The sequence below is a fragment of the Lissotriton vulgaris genome, chromosome 4_1 (genome assembly GCF_964263255.1).
Source record: "Lissotriton vulgaris chromosome 4_1, aLisVul1.2, whole genome shotgun sequence".
NCBI lineage: Eukaryota > Metazoa > Chordata > Amphibia > Caudata > Salamandridae > Lissotriton > Lissotriton vulgaris.
In genome coordinates this window covers 639,499,973-639,525,396 of record NC_141691.1, presented here as the reverse complement: position 1 = coordinate 639,525,396, position 25,424 = coordinate 639,499,973, and the positions used below count along the sequence as shown (strand labels likewise).

The following is a 25,424-nucleotide window of genomic DNA, read 5'->3' as shown; positions in this document are numbered from 1 at the left end:
TACAATTAACAAAGATGTTCCTACTGATAAAAGGGACAGACCACACTATAAAACCACAATCTACTAACCATGCACAACAAACAAAGTAACCTCTTACTTGGCCACCCAAAAGTACTGCAGCGCATTGCCAGGGCTCAGACCTGCTGTATAAATGGTACAAGTTGTTTGTGCACCTCTGGGTGCAGGCTGTGCTTCTACTGTTGGGTTGCACCATGTCACAGGCTCTCTTCACGGGACAACCTACCTCCTGTCCTATTTAAGTCCTTCTCCCAGGGCGTCCAGTAAAGAGCTGAGAGATTAAGGGTGCATCCTGGAGGCATTGCCACTTTTTGGGTCATGAAATGGTCTTGCTCCAGACTCCCTCCCGACCTCCCCTTGGCCCATTTGGCAGTAGGTATTTCCAGTGGTTGCATCCTTTGTCGCTCCTGAGTGGAACCAATATATCACACCCATAGTGGATTAAGAATTCCTCCAATGGGTTTGTTAACTGTTGTTCCTGAGTTGACTCCACTAACTCTTGTGTATCTGAGTGAAGCACACCATTGACTGCTTCTACACTTGATACCGTCGACACTACTCTGCATGCTTCTACCACATCGTTGGACCCATATGCACCTCATCCAATTTGTTGCCCAAACTTCAAACAACACCCTTCCAACCATGTACTCTCAAAAGCTCCCATACCAATACCATTTGGAGTGCTTCAGATTCCCACCAAGGGTCTCTATCTATCTATCTATCTATCTATCTATCTATCTGTCTGTCTGTCTGTCTGTCTGTCTGTCTGTCTATCTATCTATCTATCTATCTATCTATCTATCTATCTATCTATCTATCCTGTGTATCTTTCTTCACTGAACAAACTACAGGTAAAGTGGAGTTATGGGTAGATTGGTTATACTACCTAACATATTTTTTTAAAAATCATAAAAAATACACTTAGTATGGGTAGCTTCACAAATTAACCGCATCGCTGCCGCTGCTTTTCCCGCTGTGTGCTGCTTTTTTCAAATTATCGCGTTACATGACGAGCTCAGCTCGTCATCAGCATACGAGCGCCGTAGCTGATGACGAGCTCAGCTCGTCATCAGCATCGATGTGGTTAAAACCACAAAAACACAGACATTTGTAAGTTATGATTATCTCTGCAGTCCAGAACTCGCAGAACAGTCATGCAAACAATATCTCATACTCCAAATGTAATGCTTTTGACCTAACAATATTTATCCTCTCAATTAGGAGCATAGAGGGAAAACAAAGGACCCAGGTTACCCTCCACTCAAAAATTTCTCAACTACAAAACCTGGTCCTGATTATCAGAGGAACTCGCTTAAAACTTCATCTGCCTGCTACTGTGTGGAGAGATATTTGATCTGCAACACGTTACATTTGTGGACATAGTGTGCGTGCCTCACTTCTATTTACAAAAAAAATTCTCAAAAAATCATGTGTGTCTGTGCCTGCGTGTGTTACTATCTTCCAAACACTGCTCTTGGTGTTGTAGAAAACTGTGTGTGAGGAAGGAAGGAGCCTCACAGGAGCAACCACCAGGGAACTGCTGACTGGTACTCATCAGTTTGTTCCACTTATCATCATTGGTTCCTTCCAACCTTTAACGAAAATGATTTGAAAAAGTGTAAGTGATTCATAAGAACTCAAATGTGATCCTAACTGCTTACATCTATATTCACCCACCCCCTGGGGTTAGAGAGCCGCTTGAAAGCAATCAGATGACTAATAAATACAAATTACTGTTGGTCATCACTGATTATTCCATGCAATGGTCACAGAGATCTAGGCGTAGCACAGACCACATCATTTCCTTTTGTATCAGAAGGGTTGAGTGGTAAAGAACGTAAGATATCCACATGATGACACTGGCCAGGCTTGGCAGTTGATGGAAATCTGACGGTTTCGCATTGGTCTCTGTCCTTATGTGTACTTTTGCTTTTGTTATGAGTGTCGATTATTTTATGAAAAACTCCTTTCGGCACTTTATTTATTAGTGGCAAGTTACATGGTTGAAGTTTGCCGTCTCTCTTTCCTCATTCATACATACTTTGGACCACCAATTTCTTTAAGTATTTGATTGGAGGATTGAATCTGGTTTTGGTCGGTAAATGGTCCCTTAGACCCTTGTCCCTTGCAGATGTGTTGTTAGTATGTTTGAGAACTACCATCTATCTCAATACCAACCTCTTCAATTCAAATGTAAGAAAATGGTTGTATTACATTGATGATTTTATGATGATCTGGCAAGGACCACTGATTAATTTAACATTCCTTTCATAAATGGCTAAACATACAAAACGCAAACCTTCAATTCACTTTAGAATATAACACTACTAACAAATATTTTCTAGATTTATTGATCGAAGAAGACACAGATGTTCATCCCTGAAACCTCAGAGACAATTTACCATATAAACAATTTTATGGATCAGGTGCAACTGTTCTAAAAAAAAAACTGGTTACTTCAAAAATGCAAACATCGTAGCCTTGAAACTTATCATATCTTACCAAAATATTTCTCAAAAGCATTTGGCATAATACATGGGAATCGTTACTTACTGTGAAAGAAAAAATGAAGGATCCCCATTTGGTGTGTGTTACCAAATTTGGTACAGAAGGTAATGACATCATAAACAATTGTTTTAAAAAAAAAATGGTGACAGTTACACACTTAGAATTTTGAATGGAGAAAATCTTGTTTTAATTTAAAAGAGGTCCTAATTTGCGTGACAGATTAGTACGAGCTTGCAGAGAACCTCGTAAAAACACTAACACAAATTAAGGGTTTGGAACCATTCTGGGGCTTTACTGTTGTGGTAGTTGCTAAGCAAGTAATAAGATATTCACTATGCAATTTTATATTAATGGCAAATTCAACATTTTTCTAATTGGGCTACCAAAACTGTCCATATGGTTTGTATTACATTGGCAAAGCATTACAGGAAAGTGAGCGCAGTATCTTACAGCACCAACCCAGAATTTGTTGTGATGTACCGAACACACACCTGGTTGAACATTATGAATAGAGAAATTAGCTAGAATATGAAATGAAATGTTGTGTGCTCGAAAAGGGCAATTGTTTTAACAGGAAACATGATGTTGTCCAATTACTGATGATAAAGGAGAACAGGTGGACCTGGCAAGCAAACACTTTCATAAAGTGTCTTAACTTGGTAGTTGAATGTTACTTCCCTTGGCACCGTTAAATAATTGTCCTAGATTTTGTTATTCATTTTTCCTAGTGTTGTACCAGCAAGATGGTCATATTCTGCACCTGTGAGAATGCTAACACAGTCAGAACGTCTGCAAAGAAAGAGTCTTCAGGCTAACTGAGATAATAATTGCATATCTCCAACTCCAGGACACCTATCATAGAACAGGGCAGGTCAATGCAGGAGAGGTTTTAGAAAGGGATCCAATGTAACGTCAGTGAATGAGATGCAGCTGGGGAGAAACATGTTGCTCTATGTAATAGATATGAAACAACCCAACAGCCATCCTTCGCTTACAACAAAAAACAGCACGCAGGAAATACAACAACCACATCAAAAACAAGAAATCCAGCTTCTTCCGAGAGGCACTAGCCAATTCCAAAAACAGACCTAAGGAGCTCTACAACATTATCAGACGTCAAACATCCAAGCCTCTGCCCTCACCCCTGCAGGAGTCCAAAGAACTATGCGATAACTTCGCCACCTTCTTCAACGACAAAGTCTTAAAAATCGAATTATCTCTAGACCTCAACAACTCACACCTCCCGAAGGACAACGCGGCCATCCCTCAGGCCCTACCTTCCGGCTCCTCCCCCCTCCGTTGGCTAAGCTTTCGCCACGTGCAGGAAACTGAGATAATCTCGTTGATCTCGACCTCCAAACCATCAGCTCACATCTCAGATCCCATTCCCCCCTCACTAATCAAAAAAATGAAGCTCACCTTAGCACCTATCTGGGGCAAAATCATAAACAGCTCCCTACAAAGCGGAGTGGTCCCCGACTGTCTAAAAATGGGACAAGTCACCCCTTTGCTGAAAAAACCCGGTCTTGACTCTACTGACTTGAACAATTTCAGACCGATATCTAACCTCCCTCTACTTGCCAAAACACTGGAACGATGCGTTCTCCTGCAATTGACTCATCATCTGGATAACATCAATCTCCTAGACCCCCTCCAATCCGGCTTCAGACAAGGCCGCAGCACAGAAACCGCGATGCTGAACATCATAGACGATATTCACGGTTCCCTTGACGCTGACAAATGCTGCCTCCTCATACTCCTTGATTTATCCGCAGCTTTCGACACGGTGGACCATAGGCTCCTCATCAAGACTCTGCAAGTAAGAGCTGGCCTCGGCGAGGTAGTTCTCGATTGGTTTTCCTCCTTTCTACACAACCGCTCGCAAATAATAAAAATGAAGAACTTCACCTCCGAATCCCAGCAAGTCAACAGGGGTGTCCCCCAAGGATCAGTACTTTCTCCTCAGCTCTTCAACATCTATATGGAACCGCTCGCCAAACTACTCAGGAATGCCAATATCCACTTCCACCTCTACGCGGATGACACACAGATCTACCTGGAAACCTCTTCAATTAACGACATCCACCGAGTAAATGCCGTCTTAAATGATGTTCAAGATTGGCTGACAAAGAATCACCTGAAACTCAATCCCGACAAGACCGAAACTCTTCTCATCTCAAACAAAGAAGACAACCCTCAAGTCATCGAGTGGCTGAAGTCGATCGATGCTCTTAAAGGTTCTCTCACGCTAGCTGATTCCGTAAAATCTCTGGGCTTCACCTTAGACCCCAAACTAACCTTGACAAACCACATTAAGAACTCGGCAAAAAGCGCATTCTTTAACCTCAGACTGCTGAACAAAATCAAACCTTTCATTCCCAACAAGGACCTCAAACTAGCCACGCAATCTCTAGTTTTATCTAGACTGGACTATGGGAACTCAATCCTAACAGGCATCCCCAAATCACACCTGGCCCCATTAAAAACAACATTGCATGCGGCAGCAAGAATGATCACAGGATGCAAAAAATCCGACCACATCTCCCCTGCACTCAAAGAACTTGAATGGCTCCCGGTGGATATGCGTAGCACCTTCAGAACGGCCGGTCTAACCCACAAGGCCCTCCACACCGGAAAACCAGAATACCTGGCAAACAAACTCACAAAAGCTGGCCAAAGTAGAATCTTGAGAAGCTCTAACTCCCTGCTGCTCATCCTACCAAAAACCAGAAAGAAGAAAACTGCGGACTGCTCCTTCTCAGGAAATGCCCCCAAAATATGGAACTCTATCCCCCCGCATATCAGAACCATACCGTCCTATGCGGAATTCAAGAGCCAACTCAAATCCTTGTTCCTCATCCGTTCCCTAGGTCCTGGGTAACTAGGATCAACATCCATCCCCAGAACTATGTGAGAACTATGTATCCTATTGCCAAGAAGTCCTACTGTACGAACTTCCCCTCTCCCCTAACTGTCATTTGATGATCACCTTTATTTGTTACTTGTCTTTTTGTCCACCTTTTCATGCCTTTACTGTAAAGCGCTCTGCTACCTTCGGGTCTTGTTAGCGCTATAGAAAACTTCTAAATAATAATAAATGAAAAAAATAAATAACATTACACAGCAAGAGAACCCTTTAATAAGCCTGGGTGGCCTCACGTCAACATTTATAACCTATGACTGAAAAACAGCCGGCTCTTTGTTGAGAAATGTCAATTGCATTTCAAAGGTGCTAAATATATTGCTAGTATACACCCTTCCTTTTCCTCTCATCTCCTAAAACTGGACATTTTCCCCATGAAAAGTGTGTGATCAGAAAGAAAGGGATAATACCCGTGTTCATATACATAACAGACTTATAATAATTAACCTAAAAGGAAAGAGGTATTTTCACTGAAGAAAGAGTTTTTTTTCGCTCTATAATAAGAGAACCTCAGTTGAACACCATTTGTTAAGTGACGACCATGTAACCTTGAATATATGACTTTTTCTCAAATCGCCAGTCTGCAGAACGCAGAAAAAGCACAGAAAATTGCAAACTTGGACAATGGGTTATGTTGAAGGGGGTGTAGAAACTGGGGCAGAAGATGACTGTAAACATTCTCGAGTGCTGCCAGTTATTTCGTATTTGCTTTTCAGACCATTGCCTAACGTTTACAAAGAATAGCCCTTTAAACTCAGTCTAGACCTGTTCCACTAGAACTTCTTAGCTAGTGCTGGACTACACATTTCAGACCAAAGAGAACATCTTTCACAGCACCACTGGACAGAGTCGGACTGGGAAAGAAAATAGACCCTGGAACCAAAATAAAAGTGGCCCCCATTAGTGAATCAGGGAACTTAAAAAGTGGCTATTGTTTGCAAGCTGGGGAAGTTTTTAACTTGTAAAACAAGCTGCATAAGTGTTTTAGAAGGTATGGGAAAGTGCATGTATTTGATCTTCCTCCAGGCAATGTTTGTTGGAATATCTGGGAAATAAGCAGAAAAAAAGGCCATTCTGACCATAAAACAGGCCCTCAAACAGATAAAACAAGCATTTACGCGAGTTTAAGCTATTGGCATTGTAAATGACAATGCATTTGATTTATGTTTTGAAAACCAAAACATGAATAAGACATTGTCATTCACCATGCCAATAGCTCAAACTCGTATTGCATTGCCAATGGTCGACATCATGGACAAAGGGAGGGCGGGGGGGGGGGAGGGGGGGGTAACTAGGCATGGACAACAGGAGGGAGGGGGGGGTAAAAAAAGACAGAACAGGGTGTTAAAGAAGGCCTGACAACAGGAGGGAGGGCAGGGGGTTGAAGAAGGCACGAAGGGGAAGGGGGGGGGGGGGGGGTAAAGAAGGCACCAAAGCACCTCGTGCCAGCCTAGCAGTAAGAAAAACTCAACAAAGAAAAATAACAATCGAAGTAAAAGGGCCAGTTGCCATGGGAGGTGACAAAGGAAGACGAAGCAGTACTTAGGAGGGAGCATATTTACGAATCAGAAGCCACCATTTAGGAAGGACAAAGACACAAGCCAATGGCAAATATGGGCGGAGAGTGGGTGGGGCTTCTATTCCCTACTCCACTACAACAAGTCTTGCAGAGCAGTGCATGCATGCTGACTCTAGGCTCAACTAAAAAACGGCCCAGGTACTGTCCTGTAAGACCAATGTTAATTCCTGGGGGTTCTCAGAGAGCATCTGTGTGACAAGTTGATATTCATTTAAAATGTCATGGGGAATTCTGAAAAGGAATGTAAATGAGAAGATCATTGGTGGCTTGCACCCTTGCATACAGACCTCCAGGACCACTAACCAGCCTCAGCAAAGCCATCGCGGACTTCATCACCCCGCTGTCCATCGAATCGGAATACTACATCTTCCTGGGAGACCCCAACTTCCACCTGGATGACACAACCAACACCAGCTCCACTGACCTCCTGGAAAGGCTCAAGTAGGAGGTCTCTAGCAGCTAGTCACGGACCCTATGCACAAAGCAGGAAACACTCTGGACCCCACATTCACACCCAGCAACAGAATCAAATACCACCACATCTCCGAAGTCAACTGGTCAGACCACTCCATCGTACACTTCACCATCATCTGACCTGCCTACCCGCCCCATGGACACAGTGCCTCCTCTCACAACTGGTCATAGGTTACCCAGCAACAATAGATCGACGCCCTCAGCACCACACAGGCCAAAGATAACACCAACGTTAATCAGGCAGTACAGTACTTCAGTGACTGGATAACCAGCACCGCTGACTGAGTCGCCCCCACCAGACCAGCCAGAACACACAGACCCTCCAAATAAGCCAGATGGTACACCCCAGAACTCCACACATAAAAACGCAGGTGCACACACCTTGAAAGAAGATGGCACACCAGCATACCACCTTCAAATCAGCCCTCAACGACTACCACTGACAGATCAAAGCTGTGAAAAAAGAGGCCCTAAGCAGCTGAACTGACACAAGGGCCAACCAAACCAAGGAACTCTTCACCGTAGTCAGAGAGCTCACATGCCCGTCAGCCACTGAAGACGTTATCCCCGCATCACAGTAACACTGTGATACTCTCCCCGACCACTTCCACAACAAGATTGCAAACATCTATAAAAAGTTTGACCCCTGACCATCCAAACTCCTCAGCCACTGATTGACCACCACCGACCACCCACTCACCGCATGGGAACAACTCACCAAAACAAACACTACCAATCTGATGAACACCATCCATTCTGGATCACCCACCAACCCCTGCCTGACTCTTCAACTTCGGAAAAGACAAAATCAGCCGCCAACTCGCCACCATCCTCAATAACCCTGGCCACCTTCCCCGACAAGTGGAAACATGCTGAGGTCAGACCACTCCTCAAGAAACCCTCGGCTGACCCAAGTAAGTTACCGAACTACAGCCCCATCTTGCTACTCCCGTTACCTGCCGAAGTCCTGGAGAAAACCATAAACCCCCAATTCACCAAACACCTGGAGAAGTACAACCTACTGGACCACTCACAATCGGGCTTCAGAACCAACCGCAGCACAGAGCCAGGCCTGATCGCCGCAACAGACGACACCCGCACCCTACTGGACAGAGGAGAATCAGCCATCCGGATCTTACTTCACCCCTCCGCAGCCTTCGGCACCGTCTCCCACCACACACTCATCGAACGATTACACCAGGTCGGCATCACAGATGACGCACTCAGATGGATGGCATCCTTCCTCGCGGGACGCACCCAGAAAGTCTGACTACCCCCTTTCACATTGCAAGCCAAGCACAACATATGCAGCATTCCCCAAGGCTCATACCAACACTCTTCAACTTCTACATGCCACCACTCACAGACATCGTCAGATCACATGACATCGACATCAACATCACCTCCTATGCCGATGACACCCAGCTCATCCTATCACTCTCAGCCGACCCCTATACAACGAAGACTAACTTCCACAACTGCATTAAAAGTGTCTCAATCTGGATGAGGGAAAACTGCCTCAAGCTCGACACAGACAAGACGGAAGTTCTCATCTTCAGCAAACACACTGCCCTCTAGGATGACTCCTGGTGGCCTTCAGAACTTGGACCCACTCCCTCATCAAAAGACCATACCCGCAACCTCGGCCTTATCCTCGACAGTGAACTATCCATGAAACACCAAGTAAACTCTGCATCCTCAACCTACTCCACATGCTCCAAAAGATTTTCAAGTGGCTACCCATCAGCACAGGAAGACAGTAATGCAGGCCCTCATCACCAGCCGACTAGACTAAGACAACTCACTGTATGCAGGCACCACCTCCAACCTCATGAACAGACTTCAATCGATCCAGAACACAGCAGCCAGACTGATCCTTAATCTGCCCAAGAGAACCCACATCACCTGGCATCTGAAGGACCTCCACTGGCTTGCAGTTCAGAAGACATGCCACTTCAAGCTACTGGCCCACTCCTAAAAAGCCCTCCACAACCAAGCACCTGCCAAAATGAACTACCGCCTGCACTTCCACTGACCACCCAGGAGCCTCCGATCCAGACACCTCATCCTTGCAGAGATCCCCGGCATACTCACCAGCTGCACCAGAGAAAGATCTTTTCCCACCTCACCGTCAAAGCTTGGAACACCCTCCACCTCTGCACGGCAACCTCACTCACCAACTTCAGGAAGGGGCTCAAGACCTGGCTATTTGAATGAGCCCGACAGCAAGCACTGCGATACTCTTGCAGGTGACAAGCAGCGCTATACAAATATGACTTGATTGATTGATTGCTGGCTTTCAGCTCCCTGCTTGTCTCCAATTAATTTAACTCAATAAAGAATTCTTTACTACTCACCTTGTCCAGAGAGAGTGCAGTAATTTCACTGGCGACGAGGTGAAAACTAACACTGTTGTCAGGGAGGAGAGCACCCATTCCTAGGATCAGCAGCACCAGCAGCTGGGGTTTGAGCTTAATAGTTGAAGGTGACACTGGTGACAGCGCGTGTAATGTCAACCGGACAGTAAAGGAGGACCAGACCTTATCACAATTATAAGACAATGGCAGGTGTATCTGCAGGAACTCAAGAGGCTGATGTCAGCTGTTATCATGCACTGATGCTGATCGTGCTACATTTGTTACCTAGTGACTGACGGCGCATTGTTTTCTGCAGTGTAGCCGCAACCTGTGTCGTGCATAGCAGCGACTACTTGTTTTAGAAACAAAGTTTGGTGGCGGTGTTCAATAGTGCGTTGGAGCAGCGATATGTGTACCTTTTATTAAAGCATTATTTCTATGAAAGTATATACACAGCTTTTTTAACTCCCTGGTAAAGGAACTCATTTGGAAATTCGAGCTACAGCGCTCTTTCCTGCACATTTAGAAACCTGATATTTTCTACTACTACATTCACACATGGTGCCTGGCCATGCATGGGATGAATGCGCTAAAACAGCATTTTTAAATTCCCTAGGGGAGCCTATCATTGGATGGGAGGATTGAAAAAATGCTTATGTGGAAGCAGGGGGGGGGGGGTGGGGAGACATTTTTATTGCTTCACGTAAGTTGACCCTGCTTAAGAGTGGGATGCCTATGACATACCACTGTTGAAGTTAGATCAAAACTATGGGAATAAAGGAATGAGGTGGTAGAACGGTTTAAGTTTAAAAAAAAGACTCAAGTCCCAGATGAATCTGGAGACAATTTTGTAGCAGCATTGCGGTTGTTAGCATCCTCTTGCAATTACAAGAGTTTTTTGGATGGCATGCTTCGAGATCAGATGGTGCAAAGGGTGTAAGACAAAAGAAATCAAGAAAAAACTTTTGAATGCGAAGAATTAACTCTACAGACATTTCAAAAAGGGCAGAAAATACTGAAGAAGTACTGAAGGAGATGGCGGCTGGTGACTCAAGAAGAGTTGAAAGCCTACAAAGGGTTGTTGCAAAAAGTCGATGGAAAAGAAGGAAACAACTTTTTTTTTTTTTAAAGGAAGAGCAGTCTACTGAATGGGAAAAATATTTTTTGTTTCAAGTGTCGTTTTGTTGTGACGTCAACACGTTTGAAGAGGCACATTGCTACTGACTCTAGTTGCCATGCCGTCGGTCAGGTGTGCAGGAATTGTAAAATGGGGGGACATTTTCAATGGTTTGTAAAGGGGTCTGTCGACATTTTAGATGAAGGAAGTTCAAATGATATGCCTGAAGAATTTCTGTTACTGCTACAGATAGGGATCACCCCTTCTGTACCATCAGAATTGATGGGGTCAAGGCGCGTGTTATGGCCGATTCTGGTGCACGTTTCACATTGATTGGAGAATAGTACCTTGGTAGGTTTCCTGATTGGGTATTGAGTGTCCCAAATATTAGGTTGAAGGCTTGTGGTAATAAGTCGGTTGATTTGGAGGTTATTTTGAAGGTTCACTGAAAGGATTTGGTGGGTTATTTTGAAGTTCACTGGAAATCCAGGGAGTCAAAACTATGTCTAAGTTGTACATTGCCAAAGATGGTTCATGTCGTCTGGGGTTGCCACAGCAGAGACCTATTAATAAAGTTGGATCCCAACCACCCAGATCTGGTTCTAAGAGCACAGGCAGATGTGAACACAGTTGACAGCAAGGTGTGGGAGGAAATAAAGTTGGGTTTGCTTAAGGGATTTGTGCACAACATTTTTCGAACAAAGGTGTGTGTCCTAAGATGCATAAGCAAACAGTAGAGTACAAAGTTCCCCAGGGAAGGAGTGGCAAAAAAGGGGTGTGGGGAAGTAAGTATCAGAAGATAGGTGACTGGAAGGGGTCCCTTGTCGGAACTTAGAGAGCCTCACACACCCAGAGTAGTAGGTGTGAAACACACCCTAACTGGAGGGTGTCCAGTGTCATCATCGACTCACTGCCCCTCGACAGACCGGCGCTGCAATGTCTGTCAGAGCACCAGGAGGCACTCTTTTGGCGGGGATCTTTTGTTCCTAGACGACGGTGGGTGTATGTGAGGATGAAAGAAGTGTAGTCTGTGCAAGTGTGGGTGAAAAGTTAAAAAGGGTAATCAGTCCACACTGACTTTTATTAACGTTGCTGATTCCCTGGTTAAAAGGGGTGAGAGGGGAGCTAGAGACCGTATAAATATACAGCAGGCTAACTCAACCCCCTGAAGTCCTAAGATGCATAAGCCATGCAATGTGCCTATAGTCATGAGAGAACCTTTGCAGAATGAACTGCAAGGATTGTGTGAAGGGGACATTATTGAAGAGAGAAAAGCCTCCAATTGGTTGGCTCCAGTTGTTTGGCAAGAAAGGGCAACTGAAATCTATGGTTATGTGTATATCTTCGTGATCTCAATAAGACAATTTGGGTGGATCATCATTCTCTGCCCAACATTGGTGATATATTGTCTGATCAAGGGAGCTAAGTTTTTCTGTACATTGGATTTGTCATCTGCATATCATCAGATCTCTTCACACCCAGATTCCAGGCCGATTACATAATTTATTACACAGGAAGGGGCATATCAGTTCAAACGCATACCATTCGGGCTGGCATAGGCTGCGGCGGTGTTTCACAGGGATATGCACCAGCTTTTCAGAAAGAAAAGAAATGTAACGTATTTCCAAGGTGATATTCTGGTGTTTGGAGAGGAGAAACACAACAGGGTATTGCATTCTGTGTTGGAAACTCAACCGGTGTGTGACATTGATCCACATTCGGTCCATCACCTGTTGTTTTTGCGGAAACTCAACCGGAGCATGGGCTGACCAGCAGGCTAGACACATGTAAAATTATTGTGAGAGGGTTTTTGTACTTAGGTCATCGGTTGGACGAGTATGGAGTGGCGTGTAGCCTAAAGTTGGTGAAAGCTATTGAAAAGGCTCCATCTCCACATAACAAAGAACAGTTGTGTTCATTTTTGGGATCAACTAAAAATTATTCCTGGTTTGTTCCAATGTTTATGGATAGTAACAAATACATGCAGAAGTTAATGGGGTTGAAAACGACAAGTTTGAACGGAATGATGAGTGTGAAAGTGAGTATGGGCAACTGAAAAGAAGCATAACATTGGCCCCAGCTTTGAAACCTTTTGAAACATGTGACAAGAGCATAATTTGCACAGATGCGAGCAGTGTGGTGTTGGGGGTGGTCTTAATGCAGTAGGGGGATGATATTGAGGTAACCACTGCTTACGCTTCTTGACCTTTGAGAGGAGCAGAGTTGACATATTCCGCGATCGAGAGAGAGGGTCTGGCATGTCGGTGGGGTGTAAATTGCTTTAGGAAGTTTGTGTGGGGAACAGACTTTGCGATTCACACTGATTATCGTCCACTAGTACATGTCTTTTCCTACAAAGTTACTTGCCAGGCCTCTTCTAGAATTACGAGATGTATCTTGAAAATGCAGAATTCTGCTACAGAATGAAATATGTTCCACGGAAAAAAGTGTTGGCTGATTGCCTGTTGAGGTTACCAGTAAATAGTCCAAGTGAGGTTGGTGATGGTGAAGAAGAGTGGCTTGTGACTAGCGTATGAGCACTCATGGACGGATGTATATCGCATCATGAGTGAGTCCTGGCAATGAAAGAGTATGGCACATTGCAAGAAGTCAAGGATATGGCAAATGGTTGGCCTTCTAAAGGAAAGGCGTCTGATGTTTCAGAGTCTTTTTGTAATGTGGGTACAGAGTTGTCTGTAGAGGGTGAGGTGTTGCTTAGAGGAGAGCTTTTAAATGCACCAGAAGTGTTGAGGGGTCATATCTTGAGGTTTGCTCATGAGGGGATGTCGACAGGCGTCCTGGAAAAATTTGTGTCAGGAGAGTGGGTGTATATGTATGTAAGGGATGGTAAGAAAACAAGGGGTTAGCAGGATTTTCAGAGCCATTGCAGGTGAAGAAAGTTTATCCCTGCACTGGGTTGTTGAGTATTTAGAATGTGAAAGTTGCAGACTGTTTATTGAAGGATGTGGTTAATGGAAACCAGGGTGTTCAGTCTGAAGAAAGAGGGGTGCAAGGGAAATTTGGTTTGAGTCAAGGGAGGACCAGGCAGGCACCTGTCTGGCATGGTGTTTATGTGTTGGGTAATTCTTAACATTCATGGGATAATTTAGTAACCTATTTTTATTTTCAGGAACAGTTTTATTATTTATTGTTTGTTATTGTTATTTTTCTATAAGGAGGGAGATGTGTTATGTCCTGGGGGTTCTCTAGAAAGCGTCAGTGTGACGCATTGCCATTCTTTTGGAATGTCATGGGGAATTCTGAAAAGGAATGTAAATGAGAAGATTGTTGCCAACTTTCTAGTTAGCAGCTCCCTCCTTGTCTCCGATGAATTTAACACAATAAAGAAGGCTATATAACTTACCCTATCCGGAGAGAGTGTAGTCATTTCGGATGTACGTTGTTATGACGCGTGGTATTACCATGCGTACCGTTACAACGCGTATTTTACAACGCAAGTCGTTACCACGACTTGCGCTGTAGGGGTGCGGACTTAGGAATAGTTTAATTTACTATTCCAACACCAGCCTACGTACAGTAGGGAAACTGTTGGAATAGTAAATCTACTATTCCTTGTCCTTTAGCACCCTCCAGCGCAAGTCGTGGTTACGACTTGCGTTCTAAAATACACGTTGTAACGGTACTGCAGGGTAACATCCGCGTCGTAAAGGATGTTCCCCGTCATTTCAATCCACCCATCGGTCATTGCCCGATTGCCTTATAGGATAGTCTAATGCTGCCACTGTACAACAGACAAATTATTTACACTTGATAATTTAATTTTTGTTCATATAATGTTTCTTTAACCACAGCGAGGACAGCACAAATATGGAAAATATACCCACGCACAGCCTTCTTAAAAAAGGCGAGGATGGAGCCAATAATAGCTGTCTGGCTTACAAATCAGGGAAGTTACCTTTGCATTCAAGCCACCAATGAGCAATGTGGAAAGTATCTATTTTGATGGAAATTAGTCAATTATTGCCCAGACTCTGGAAATCCAGTTGCTCATCTGCCATCCGCGTTTAAACCATAGTTTAAATGGCCTGAAAAACGACTCCAATTTCAGGCCTCTATTTTTTTAAACTGGAAACATTTATGTGATCTGGTAATTTTTGATTTGTGTAAATCTCTGCATTGTTTCCAAAACACCAGAGAGCAACTGTATGAGAGTTTTATCATGTTACAGTTTGGAAGTCAAATTGTTCTCCTGTTTCTGAGAGGCAACTGTTTTGACTTTTTAATATCTACTGAGGAGCTGTCAAATTAAGTTAAGTATTGTATTACATAATCACATCTATCAGGGAGTAACAGGTAACATTCTGCAATATAAATCGGATCCTTTTTTAGGTTGAGCCTACTAGACCGCGTATGCACTGTCCGTTGTGAGGTTTATTGTGAATTACCAACAAATTAGAGGGGCTTCGAGTCATCCCATTGTTTACCGCTGATTGGATTGTCTTGTCTCTCTCATTTGACTGCTTCTTATTTGTGTCCAAGCTTCTCATTCTTGTGTTAGTCCCTCTCATGGAACATTGCCTCTTTACAATCTCTTTGATTGGCTGCCATCACTGCTTCCACTGCTTGCTTTTCAAGTACTACTTTTTTCTTTTGTGTGAAGCACTCCAATAGAGAGTGTGTGTGTTTTTGAGCCGTGTCCCTCGTGTACACCTCTTGTCACCTGCAGATCGTGTTTCTCTCTTCTGCCTGACAGCTTTTCTCCGCTCCCTCCTTCTTGTGATGCCCGTATGCTTGAGTGCATCCCCCATCACGTCCATCTGCAGCCACAATGTTGCTTTCCCTGAATCCTGAAGTTATGTTGCATCTCTTCCTGTGTTGCTTCAGTGTTTCCACCCTCATCCTCAACCATGTTGCTTTACAGTTTCCCCATTCTACCCTGTGCTGCTTCTGCTGCCTCTGCCCACCTGCTTTAAATAAAAAACTCATTTTGTGAATTTAATTTTCTTTTTAGTTAATGATCCTACTGGGATTAGTAACTAGAAAGAAAAAAACACCTGTGTCGTTTTGCAGTTGCACTTGTGTGGTGCATGTGCCTACAAAATGACACACGTGGCTGCATACTTTAAGGCATTCCATTTTTTGATTCTTTAACTTTAGCCATGCTGATCAGCATCCAAGATGCTGTGCAGAGTGGCTAAAAACCATTGGCAATGCCAATATGGTCACAAATATGAGACCTATTTGCTATACCAACGCTTGTTTATACTGGAAACAGCAAGGCAGAAATAACACTATCAAACAATCCACCAAACAATGTCGCGTGTGGTATCCCTCAAGGCTCAACTCTCTTTCCTTTGCTATTCATCATATATTTGTGACCCTTAGTGGAAACCGACTTCCACCAAACTCAATTTCAAATTACATGCATGATGTTGAGTTTCACCTCTATCTGGAGACCAGCCCAGAACACTGGAAAGAGGTCACAACATGCCCCATACACATGTATGGATCCTGGAGATCAACTTTGTCTGAGCTGGAACTCGGCCGAGATTCAGCCAACAGGCTATAAAATCACCATGACCATACCTTGATAAAGGCGTTCAGAACTGGGAGCAGCACCTACATCTCTTTATAAATATAATCTCTGCATCTTCTTTGACTCGGACCTCTGCTTTATGCAGCAGATCAGAGCAGTCATGAAGACCACCAACCTCCATATCGTTTTGCTGAGAAGGGTCCTCTCACTGTAACAGTTGAATAGTTGATCGATCTCTCAGAACGCTAGCGTCTACTCGGAACAGACGACTTGTTCTCGGGGGCGGGGGAATGGTGGTAGTCGACAGACACAAGTTGCTCACCTTCGCCGACCCCAAAATCAGTGCCTCCCACTAGCTACTTGATCATTAGTTATGATTTTATTTTTATTAAACATTTTCATGTGAAATTAAATATATATGTTTTTTAAATGAATGTGATTAATGTGTTTTTAACATTGAAATGGTGATGTTTTTAATGTATTTTTAATGTATTGACAAATGAAGAACAATAAAAATAAAAAGAGATATAACCAATCCCGCTGTTTCAGTATTAAGTAGAACTCTCAATGTTTGAACTAGTAGTTATGTGAATTTGGTAACTTGTGAAAGTCTCTTACTTTTTTGCTGAATTTGAGATAGAAGCCAATCTTCTTCCTTTTAATAGTAAACTGGAAAAGGATCCTTTTGTTGTTATAAAAAATCCCACTAGCTACACCACTGCCGATGTGCACTTACTCTATTCTCAACAGCAGGGAATGGACTATGACCACTGTTCTCGTCATTCAGTGCTGAAAAGTTTCTTTACCCTCCATACTGGCCTTTTATAACACATATGAAAAATACTGGAAATGCTTTAGTCCCATATTGCAAAGGAGACAGCAAAAGGTCAGTTGTCCAAATGTCAACTGTTTGTTTATGCCCCACATGCTTGTGGCTGGGTAGTGGCAGCCTTGTTCCCAGCATCATTCTGTGGTCTAGCAGAACTTTGCCCCACTTAGACCTCAAACTGCACGGTATGGTCAATGCATTCATTTGCAAGTAGGCCGTGCAGAATGATAAGCCTGTGTTAGTGCGGTCTGCGCTGCTGTCACAAATAAGGCCCTTTGTGTCTCTGAGTTTCTCAACAATGCGGCTTGTGACTCAGACAGCTTTACTGAGAGGCTTTTTTTCTGTAAATGAAAAACAATATCCGTGAGCAGCGCGACCACCGTTTAAAAGAAATAACAGAAACTACAGGAGGGCAGCAAAACACATTATTGTTTCCAAAGTGGGCCAAAACCATCTCTGGTTTCCTCTGCTCGCTGTCCTTCAGTATCCATCAGTGTGTGTAGCAAGCAGAAGCCTTGACTCCTCTGTCACGTGCAGCGACAGCTATGCACCAAACCCCTAATCTTTTTCTGTTGTTTGTTGTGATAGGAGGGCACAGGAGCCGCGTTGGCCAATCATGACGCGTTTACTCCTCCAGCCTCCTTATATGGCCTCTATATGAAATGTGCGCACCTGTAAAGAAAGAGTATGTGAAGGGCAATCGTACGTGTTCTGCCTTAAGAACTTTACATTGCCTCGTGGCATTTAAAGAAAGTTACTTACGGAAGTCTCATTTAATGTGTTTATGTGGTTCTGTGCCCCACTTGGGGCAGATTGGTTTAGGAGTTTTGAGCCTGGGGCTTCTAATGCAGAGCAGTGTTGCAGAGTCAAATACCACCACAGGAAGTAAAGCCGGACAAGGTTTAATGATGGGTAAATTGTCCAGCATAGTTTTTACGAGGTATAATCGTGCACTATGGGCATTATCTAGAAATGATACATAAATGTTCTTTATGTTATGCACGGCTTCCAAAGGAAGCCTCTGTCGTTTACACCACATCTGGTAACTCACTGCTATGACGTAGAAACAGTTGTTAACAAAACTTGTTGGCCACTCTCGCTATATCATAAAGGCCTTCCAGTGCAGGCTGACTGGGCTCAGTGGTTGTCAGTGCAGGGAAGATTTTTTTCCTTCACATTTTGATCAGTGAGGAAAAGCCATGTTATGCATGGCTCTCCCATTACTCCCCTGCCCGTGCAAGCAGTTGAGAGCCATAGCAGATGACATTCCGCCATTCTAACATTATAGATGGGTAAAAAGTGAATTATGGAGCTCGAGCTTTTCTCTTGTCAGCTATTTGATGACACTCAAAACCCCTAGATGGAAAACATTTCCGTAATTCACTGCAACCCATCTATAATTCTACTTCCATAGGAAGCGACTATCAGATACACCAGATTCTAAATCTGGTAACTCACTGCTGTGATGTAGCAACAGTTTATAACAAACCTCGTTACTCCTCTGCTCCTGCATAGTGACACTATAGATAACTAAGGGCCCGATGTAGGTCGATCGGTAACGGCCGAAAATCGGTATTTTCGGCCGTTACCGATCGGTAAAAGGGTAACCGGTATGTAGGGGGCATTATTTTACAGAATCGGTAAAATTACTGATTCGGTAATTTTACCGATTCGGTAAAATAAGAATTCGGTAATTTTACCGATTGTGAGGCACCCAGATGTAGGTGGGACTCTTCAGAGTCCCAGAGGCCTTACCGAATAGGTATTTTACCATCAAATTAATTTGATGGTAAAATACCGATTCCGGTGTGCATGCACATGTGTGCATGCACACCTATGCCATGTGACAGGCAGACCTGCCCTTAGGGCATGTATGCCTGCCACATGGCACCCGAGCCTGTTTTGGGGGTGCCAGAGGGTGTCAAAGTGACACCCCCTGCACCCTTGTGAAAATCGGTATTTACCGATTCGGTAAATACTGAATCGGTAATGCCCATTCATTCCTATGGGCTTCAAAGCCATACCTACATGTCCACCCCTTAGATTTACCGATTTTTTAATTACCGAATCGGTAAAATTTGGTAATTAAAAATCGGTAAATTATTTGACCTACATCGGGCCCTAAAGCTTCACTCTCGTTATCTCGTTATCCATATGATGTCACTCAGAACCCCTCGGTGAAAAAACATGACCGTAACTCACTGTTGGCCATCCGTAATTCTATATATAATATATAGTGCTTCCTGTGATATTGATATAAGTAATCCTACTTACACGGATAGAATCAGAATGTAGACTGTAGTTATGCAATGCTCTTTTAAAGAATGTTCGCTTAGGAATTGTGTTGTTTGATTTCTTACCTGTCAGTTGGATGCTGGCTGGTGGTGGATGAGGTGCATTAAACCTTAACTGCTATCTTCAAATCTTCGAGTTCTTATTTATTTAAATGTGGAAAACACCACATTTCTCACCACACTTGTGTCATTTCAAAGTGATGTGAATAGCAGGTGTTACTATTATCCAGTGTAATGGTACTCCAGATACTGGCCTTGGAAGGATGGAAGGCTGAGTCATCCTTGCCAGTACTCAAACTCCTGACCTGCTGATCACTGCATGTTTCACTCTATCACTTGTACATTAGTGACGCCTGTATTTTATTGTGCTTGTGCTTTACACATGATACCTTTTCTGTAAGGGTGAGAAAAAAGTGGAGTACAATGCTTACCTCCCTACAAATGGAACTCCTCTGGTGGCGAGGTAAAAAGAAATATGAGCCTCCCCAGTGGAGTCAGAAAATTGAATGGAGAAGGGAATCCCCGGTGAGCTCCCTGGGAGCGCCTCCCCCTCAGGGCCGCCTTGTTAAACCGCAATGTGCCGCGGCTGTCATATCAGGTGAAACACTGTGGCGGCAGCAAGGGCATGTTTGAGTCACTCCTTTGTCAGCTTATTAAAAGCTTTCCTTTTTTCTTGAAAGAATAAGAGAAGATTATGTATATTATGCATCAGAAATCCACAGCCCAAGGCTCCAAGACGTCATAGGTTATGTCTAGACTTTTTAGGTTTGGCCTAAATACAACTTTATGTGTCTCATCAGCCTTTATAAACAAATATTGACAATGCCAGTAGGTCTGGCCTTGGCAAGTAGGAGGGGCGGTGATTTATTTTCTTTATCGCAAGAATATGAACAGATATAACAAAAGAAAAAAGGCCATAATATGCATGAGAGGGAAATGCGATTCATTATGCCGCAAAGAAAAGCTACTGTTGGCTTTGAAATACTGGAATCTGAAGGCATGAATTTAAAACACAAGGATGACAAAATAGACAAAGAATTGCAAGAATCCCTGCCAATGCATGTTGTAACCTTAAAATCGCAGACAGAACACATGGGGCGCTGAATGCCTGAAGAGGGTCCAATTTATTGAGGCATGAAGTAGGAGTATTCAGGGCTAGTAGATCAGCTTTAGAGTATGTCATAATAAACCCATTGTCTCTCAATATATGGGCAGCAGAGCAGGCGCTGGTCACTTCCAGGATGCTGACGGGCGCAGACGGGCTTGCCTTAGGCCTGCCAGTACCTCGCCCGCTGCATGCATCCGCTGCGCATACTCCTTTTGCACATACTAAATAGCTTTGGGAGGAAGGGAACTAACTGCTGTACCGTCCACTACCAAAACACTGGAGCAGGGAAGTGATTGCATCATATGGCCACTGAATGGAAACTTGTAGAAATCAATGCCCTCCTCAAGAAGCCCAAAGCAGAACGGAATCAACTGAGCAACTTCCGACCCATCTCACTGCTTTCAAATCCAGCCAAAGTGATGGAAAAGGCCATCAACAAGCAACTCACAACCCACATTGAACATCACCATCTTCTAGACAACATTCAGTCAGGATTCAGAAAGAACTACAGCACCGAAATAGCAGCATTTGTTCTGCTTAATCTCTCTGCGGCCTTCAACACTGTATCCCATAACACCCTCATCTGAGACTGGCATATAATGATCTCCTCTCGGGTAGAACCCAGAGGGTCACGCTCCTACTCTTCACATCGGAGACTAAGAAATTGATATGCAAAGACCCACAGGGATAAATCCTTAGCCCCACCCTTTTTCAAAAAATATATAACACCGCTCACCAACATCATCCGATTATAAGACATCACCTTCATCTCCCACGCCGATGACAGCAAGTCATTCATTCTCTGACGGACAAAACAATCACTGCCAGAGCCAACTTTACTAACTGAATGACCATGGTAGCAGACTGGATGCGAACCAACTGCCTGAATTTCAACTCCGATAAGTTGGAAATACTGGTCTTCGGCAACAAGGCCTCCCCATGGGACCCCACCAGGTGGCTATCGGAGCTAAGCCCAACACCCACAGACCACAAAGAAATCGAGGGATAATTCTAGATGACACACTCAACATGACTGCTCAAGTCAACGCAGTGTTTACCTCCTGGTCCACATCCTATGTATGTTGCCAAAAATCTTCAAATGGTTACCTAAGAACATCAATCGGACTGTCACACAAGCACTCATCACCAGCTGGCTGGAGTACAGCAACACTATCTTTGCCGGAATCTCCAAACAATTCCAGCGCAAACCCCAGACCACCCATAACACCCCTGCAAGACTCATACTTGACTACACACACTGCACCCACATCACACCACACCTCAGGAAGCTTAAGAGACTCCCCAGTTACAAGCACAGCCAATTGAAACTTCGCACGCACACATACAAAACCCTACACAACACTGGACCAGAATACCTGAGCAGCTGCATACATTTTTACCAACCCACCAGACAACTAAGCTCTGCCTCACTCTCACTTGCACATATTCCCCGCATCCGCAAAACTAGAGGTCACTCATTCTCCTACATTGCACCCAAGAAATGGAAGGACATCCCTCAACACATCTGAGCCTCTTCCTCACTTGTTGAGTGCCACAAAAAGCTGAAGGCCTGGCTCTTCATATCAGCACCTTGGGGACAACAAACCTACACACCTGCTCAAGCGCTTGGATACACTCTCTGGTACTTAGTGCGCAATATTAATCAATAAAACAAAATATAACCAATTTTCATGAAGAGTGGCAGCATTTGAGCGGGTATGAGGGGGTGTCAATAAGAATTTTCAAGTAATGCATCAAAAGTAGACTGGAGGGAAATATTAGGGTACTTAACTGGGAGAAAATTCAACCAAGGTATTGAGTGGGTGATAGACTTGGGGGATTCTGAAGGTGTGATCCTCAAAGACATCAGAGATAAGACATTTTCAAATAGGGAGGTCTTATATTGTGAGACAGTTAGTGTATTTTGTAAAGTCCATGTGCAAGTGTGCCAATTAAGGAGCCTTATTCGTTGATGGATTTGGTAAGAGTTGTGTAGTGCTATACGTAGTTGTACTAGAGGGAATGTCGCTGCACGTTTTTAGTTGGGTTACGTTTTTGTTGCTGGGTTATTTGGTGCGGTGCCAATAGGTGCAAGATTGAAAGAGATTCGTTTGTTTGGCAGCTGTATGGTGCACGGATGTGGGTGTAGGAAAGTGCCCCTTTTTGACATGGTCACTCCCCCTTTTTTGCTTGGCAATTGATTCAATTTTGACAGAAAGTCAATAGTGTAACCATAAGCGCATTAGGGAGTTTTTCATGTATCCCAGATGTTAGTGCATATGAACAATATTTCTAGCACATAATGTAAGTATCCAATGTCAAGAGCATCTTTTGGTGGCTGAACAATTGATGGGCGCAAGCAGGAAGGACACTAAAGAGCGATACTAATAGGTAATGACCTTATCCCTCATCTCTGGAGCCACACTTCTCATCGGCTGCCGACACTTCTTTGTCAGCTGTTGCTGTGGTGCTCAGATGGCTGTAGAAAGTTGACATAGCATGATTACTCCTCGCCTTTTGGCCACACCCTGTCAAAACATATAATTGGGCACATACCTGCATCCTGGTGGCCTAATTGTAGGCATGACTGGAATGGACACAGGTCACACCGTGACCTTTGCTGTGGCTATGATAACATGGATTGTATGCCTATGAAATTCACTGGTGGGTGATGTTGGCAAAGACGACATTGCTTGTCAGTACCACTGTAGGGCATTTCCTCATGTCCACAGTCCATGGCCTACTAATGAAGAAACACTTCATGCAAGCATTTTCTGAGGAAATGGTGCAAGCCACTGAAAGTAAATATATCTTACTTGTATCTAGAATGCAAAATTGATTAAATATTCAGTGGTAGATAACGCCACAGTCTGTAGCTTTATCTACCCCTGAATATTTAATCAATTTTGTGATAGGTAGAGAAGCTTGAGCAATTGATGTAATAAGGGCTGTGTGGATTAATGTATTTACCCTTCTACATCTTTGCTGTAATAAGGGCTGTGTGGATGAATGTATTTACCCTTCTACATCTTTGCTGTTTATCTTGTACCCAACTTTTTAACTTGATTTGAAGAAAAAAAGATTAAATACTTTTTGTCTATATACACCCGTTTTTCAATCTCTTTTTGCTCTCTCCCCTGACTGATTACTAATACGTGACATTTTTGAATACATGTCATTTTTGTTGTTGCATAACCAACATTAGTGGGTTCAAATCACTAAGCCCACACGATTTCATCCTCTAAGTGATTTCAAAATTCCTGTGTCTATTAAAATCCCTTGAAGGTATCCTCACCCTATCATGGTAAAGCAAACACCTTCCAGAAAACCCGCCACAAGTCTACGCCCATAGTCGAACTGACTACACTCACCCATGGCTCCCTTAGTGGTCACAACCACCATACATTATGGTCTATAAGATTGACCTATAACAATTCTTTCGTTGACACTTTGCTAAGGATTACATAGTCTTCCTATGGGAGCTTTACCATCAACTTTAGTGTCAACCACAAACAAGCGGTTAAGAATATACATATGAAAATCATTCAGGGCCAATCAAGTGCAGTCTGTGAAATATGTTTAGCAAATATGAACCTAAAGAAAACAATTTATATTTAAATGTTAATTTATAAATGCTTGACTTTTTACTCTTTAAGTCTGCAATGGAGCTGGATTCTGAGCCACTCTTCATTTACCTTGATATGGAGGTGTGTGGCTGATCTGGGACATGACAATATTTACTTATATGTTCATGTCGTAGAAGGACATGTTCGTGCCATACAGCTAATACTGCGAATTTTACAATTAAAAAATACTGGGTAGTTTTAATTAAGCACAAAATACAAAATTGTGGTTGATAAATTTCCAATTAAATTGTCTTCCCCTTCAAAAACAGTGTATGAACAAATTTGCATTCTCATCCTGTATCAGTTGGAAGCCTGCAGAACTCTGCCTTCACTGCAAATGATTTTGCTACTGAAATAAAATGAGGTCATTTGGTCATTCCTAGGGAAGAATTCAGATTCTTCAACTGCTGGAGTGGAAAATACTAAAAAAAAAAAAGGTCTGACTTGTTCAAGTCAGCTGATTGCACTGCAACGCACGGGGTGCCCCCGGGTTGACCCAAGGCTCCAGAGGGAAAACTCCTGTACTTTCAAAAAATAAATAGTTCACTGCACTCGACCCCAAGGTGTAGCAAAGTTTCAATTTCATTCTGAAAACTACAACTGGGCTCCATGTGGACTCCAGCCCTGAAACCACAGCCCATGAAGAAACTGCTGGGGATGAACACAAAGGAATGAAGTAAAGTAGTATTGTTATTTTCAAAGAATTATACATTTTTATATGAGCATATTGGTAAATACATCCCCTACGCCTCATTTTAAGTGTCCTCTATCTATGATGCTGCAATTCCCAGGGGCGGAAAGCCTGATATTAATACATACTTGGGAGCCAAAGAGAAACAACTCACACACACATACATGTCAATAGTACCAGTACTAAACATATCTAAAATCAGTTACATACCCAATCATTCCTCAGAAATCCCTTTTCCTCAATCAGTGCCATAGTTAATAGAGTCAAAATCTCTGAAGATGTATGTATGTACAAGAAGTATGTGACTCCAGGATGCTCATTCCATACATTCTGTGCTCAAATGTTGACAATTTCATTACCCTTTCTCTGCTTCTAAATAAGTAATTAATCCCACCACTAAGAG

General features: G+C 43.3%; 1 protein-coding gene across 2 annotated transcripts in view; it reads right to left on the bottom strand.

Moving 5' to 3' along the window:
- TNS3 (tensin 3) overlaps positions 1-25,424 on the bottom strand; it is an 838,360-nt gene that overhangs the window by 590,780 nt on the left and 222,156 nt on the right. The gene's annotated exons all lie outside the window — the stretch shown is intronic.